The 4,829-nt window shown below is 35.9% G+C and overlaps 1 pseudogene; it reads right to left on the bottom strand.

Moving 5' to 3' along the window:
- Window positions 1-1,360: 1,360 nt before the first annotated feature.
- On the bottom strand, window positions 1,361-1,608 carry LOC103118028 (small nuclear ribonucleoprotein F-like; annotated as a pseudogene).
- Window positions 1,609-4,829: the final 3,221 nt, after the last annotated feature.

Raw genomic sequence — 4,829 nt, 5'->3', positions numbered from 1 at the left:
GAGAAAGACAGAGACCTGCAGACCTGTTTCACAGCCTGTGAAGCGACTCCCCTGCAGGTGGGGAGCTGGGAGCTTGATCAGGGATCCTTATGCTGGTCCCTGTGCTTTGCGCTATGTGCGCTTAACCTGCTGCGCCACCGCCTGACCCCCGTGTTTCCATTTATTTTATATAAAATCCTAATTACTAAAATCTGCTTACTATATTATTAATAGTATAGCTTCTCAATTCTCTGTACAAGTCTTGTGCTACTTAGTGTGAATTTTTTTTTAATTTCATTAAAGATATCTCTCTCCCCCTACCCCCTATAATTTCTTTAAGTTACTTAACGGAAAGAATTCTTCAATACTATTTTTTACTAGCGTACTTGGCTTACTCTTATTTATTTTTTGTGCCCTTGAGATAAGTGATGCTATTTCCAGAAACTCCTATAGCTCTATACCTGGTTCAGAATTTCTGAGATGTGCCTGATAAAGTTTCTCCTACATTACCACACTAACCAATCTATAGTAATGCTTATCTTAACTGGCTTTAAAGTGCTCATTATGCTAAGGGGGAAATAGCTCAACTGACATATCTCTGGCTTAGTATTACTTCTCTCCCATGTGAGACACACTCAGTATCTCATATGAAATGAATATAATAATGAATATAAATCTTTAAAAATAAAGTATCCATTATACATTAAAATTTTTGAAAATACAGCCTATATTTTTTTGTTCATTCATATTCTTCTAGTATATTGAAAGGATCAATATACTTATTTTATAAGTTTAGTCAATGATAGATAGTCTCATTATCCTGAAATTAAAAATATCAATATTTAAAGTCCTATGTGTGTGTGACTTTAAAAATCTACTTTGTGTGAAAGTAAACAGTACTCTGGAAATTTATAGCTCTCCTTTGATACATTAAATTTTGCATAATATATATTATGTTCTTATTTTTATTTTTAATCTAACTTATCATTGGTTTGCAACACTTTGGTTTAGTAGTCTCATACTGTATCTACAAGTTAAGTGTATACACCACACTGTGTCCACCACCCAAGTTCTATTACATCAGTCCTTTAATCCTCTCTAAACTCTTCCTGACTCCCTGGCCTCTTCCCCTCTGGCAGTTAGAATTTTACCTTTCAGCAACTAAGGATTGTTTCTGCCATGTGTTGCTAATTCACCTGCCATTTTTTTTTTAATATCCCATATAATTTATTAAAGATTGACAGAAAATCTGATTAGTAGTTGCAACTAAAGTCTTATTCTACATTTAAATGAGGGAATACTAATTGATTTTTTTTTTTTGAAAAACAAATCTTATTGTCTAGAAATAAATATATCCAAAAAAAAAAAAAACCAGAAGATGCTACTTTCTCATTTTTCCATCTTCTTCCTCTTCAACCCCTCTGATGTAAAGGACATTATTATACCTAATTTCACCCAGATGTCCAGACAATGCTCCACCTATGTATTATTCTGTATTTGCAAGCTGCATATTCATATTGCGATCTACAGATACCAGGTAGCCTTTGTACTTAATCCCACACTTAAACTTCACCATTACTTTCCTGCTAATATGGCGAAACGAGGTTTGGGATTGAGGGATAAACTCATCCTGTCGGGAGTAAGATGGGGAAGAACTGCAGGTGAGTTGCCACTGAGCCAGAGCTTCCAGAGACCTAATTGAATTATTTTTAAGAATTTTTTTTTAATGAAAAATAGAGCTAAAGACCAAAACACTTTCCTGGAATTTGTGGTGCCAAAAATCAGACTTATGGGTATATGCATACAAATCCTGCACTTTATCTCTGAAACTACATCTCCTACTGCTAGTAATTTTATTGTAATATATAATTTGAGAATCAGGGGTATGATGGACAAGTGGGGAGACCATGTGTTCACTTCTTCTGGAGGCCACAGAAAATCCACATCAACACTTGAATTATTCTATTCAGAAATCATGTCAGGGGTAGATAGTGTAATGGTTATGCAAAGATATTCTCATGCCTGAGGCTCCAAAGTCCTAGGTTCAATCCCCTGTACCACCATAAGCCAGAGCTGATGAGAAATCAGTCTCTAACTCAAAGAAGAGCTCCCATTGCAAGGAGAGATATCCATGTGGCAAGGAAGTTAAAAAAGCTTCTGCTAAAAAAGGAAACCACAATAACAGGCAAAGCTATTCAGCTAGTAAGGAAGAGTTTTTCTAAAATTCAGCATGGAATTTGACCTTGGGGAATATGGTGATTGTGCCAATCTTACAAACTCTCTATACCATCTATACTTATACCACTAGAAGACGATTCAAGAGACTGTAGGATGTAAATCAAAGTCAGAGTGCCTGGAAGGTGTTAGTAACATTTTACCACTTGTCTGGAAGAGGTACTCAAGGACACCATATAAGAACTCAGTCACCGGAAGTCTAGTGGTAGCACAGTGGGTTAAGCACATGCGGTGCAAAGCGCAAGGACCAGACTAAGGATCTCAGTTCAAGCCCCTGGCTCCCCACCAGCAGGGAAGCTGTTACACAGGTTGTGAAGCAGGTCTACAAGTGTCTGTCTTTCTGTCTCCCTCTCTGTCTTCTCCTCCTCTCTTCACTTCTCTCAGTCCTATCCAACAATGACAACAACAATAAAACAACAAGGACAATGAAAGGGAATAAATAAATATTAAAAAAAAAAAACCTCAGTCTCCAAGCTTACTTTAATGGTTCAAATAGTTAATATGCAGTGCTTAAGTGGAACTCAGTCTCTATAACAATAAACCCTGTGGGTAAATCCCTCTGGATCTCCAGAGGACAAGCCTATTCTCTACTGAGATTTAAGAAACAACCCCTTGTTGCCTAGAAACCTAGTCCTCCCAGGCACCACAGACTAGATCTTTGTCATTCCTGCCTCAGCTTCAATTGAACCCAACTTCTGAGAAATCTCCCTTTGTCTAGGCCCCAAGAGGCTGTTTCTGTTGCACTGCTGCTACTTGTACTTCTCTATCACTCTTCGTGACCCAGAGAACTTAGGGCTCTCCAGACCTTGAGGACCTATGCCCTCAAGGTATAATGCCAACATAATGTGCAAACAGGAAATTACTCACATGAATGGTTCAGTACAATATTCTGGAAACAAAATATACAATAGAGATATATAAACTTTAGGGGCCAGGTGGTGATACAGCTGGTTAAATGCACACATTACAGTGCACAAGGACCCAGGTTCAAGATCCTGGTCCCCACCTGCAGGGGAAAATCTTCACAAGAGGTGAAACAGGGCTGCAGTTGTCTGTCTCTTTCATTATCTCCCCTCCCCTCTCAGTTTACTCTGTCTCTATTCAATAATAAATACTTAAAATAAAAAGATTAAACTTCACGAAGAAGACCTTGAAAAACTAGTAATGTCAATATAAGAGAATTTCAACAAAGGAAAGCAAACTATGAAGAATGTCTGAATAGAAATCTTAGAACTAAAGAACAAAAACAGAAAAGAGAAAGGAAAAAAGAAAACAATTAAAAGTAATAAAGCTTACATAAGAGCTTCATGGGCCAACACCAAAAAGTACAACATTTGTATCATTTGTATTCCAGAAAGAAAATGTATCATACTGGGGAAGAATTTATTTTTGAAGAAATAACATCCTAGAAATACAGTTAAACTGAAGATGGTGACAGGTATCCTGATCTAGGATGAGCTCTGTACAAAATAAATCCTGACACAATAATAATACATTATTATTAAAATGGAAACATCACAGATAAAGAGAGAATACTAAAAACAGCAAAATAAAAATAATGATTTACATAGAAGGGGAACTCTGTAGAGTCAAGGAGATAACAGCCTTTTAGAACACCAAGGTTTAATCCTTGGCATCATTTTATACTATAGCTGAGATCTAATCCTCTCTCTGGTTCTGTCTTTATGGTGATTACACTTAGGAATACATATATTTTAACTTAATGTAAACTAATATTACAAAGTATAGTCAACATTTGCTTGCAATCTTTTTATATCAGCTTAACTATTGTAAATTCTGTTTTACTCAGATAATGAAAGAACAGATGAGGAAAGAAGAATGCACAGTTTATTCTAACATAAAAACGAGAATATGAATCCTACAAAACACATGACATTTCTCAAGCATCGTAATTTAACTAGATTATTTACCTCTTCTGTTTTATCAGTTGTGTGACACTAAGTAGTAATATAAATTAACAGACTTAAATAATTCAGAGCCAAACTGGTATTAGGGTACACTGAACTCTAATTCTTGCTTTTAAATAATTAAACTATTATGATAATCCCCCATAGCCTATATTTCTACCTTTATTCCAAAACAGTATTTTTGTTGCATGCAAAAGCAAGTATCTTATAATTCACAAATTTAGATGAAACTTACATACTCATAGAATTATATAGCTACATTTTCTTAAATTCTATGTCCACATAATGCCTTACTCTATACAAGATGATGAAATTAGATCATTTCAGTGACTGGCCATAGTATTCATTAGAAACCTTATATTTTATGCAAATTGTGCACAAGATAATTTGAATATGATTTTAATTTTTCAGCTAAGATATAATGTAATTGTCACAGTTTTCCCAAGAGGACAAGCAGGTATGATTTGGATTATTTCAAAAATTCAAGTACTAACACTGTGAGATAATTTCGAGTAAATAAAACTGAAATTACAGTGGAGACCCCTAGTAATATAGAATTAATGTAGAATGCAGGAGTCGGGCTGTAGCGCAGGTGGCGCAAAGCACAAGGACGGGCATAAGAATCCCGGTTCGAACCCTGGCTCCCCACCTGCAGGGAAGTCGCTTCACAGGCGGTGAAGCAGGTCT

Source organism: Erinaceus europaeus, chromosome 3 (assembly GCF_950295315.1).
Source record: "Erinaceus europaeus chromosome 3, mEriEur2.1, whole genome shotgun sequence".
NCBI classification, from domain to species: Eukaryota; Metazoa; Chordata; class Mammalia; order Eulipotyphla; family Erinaceidae; genus Erinaceus; species Erinaceus europaeus.
The sequence above is the reverse complement of the archived record's forward strand: the minus strand, read 5'-3'. Positions and strand labels throughout refer to the sequence as shown.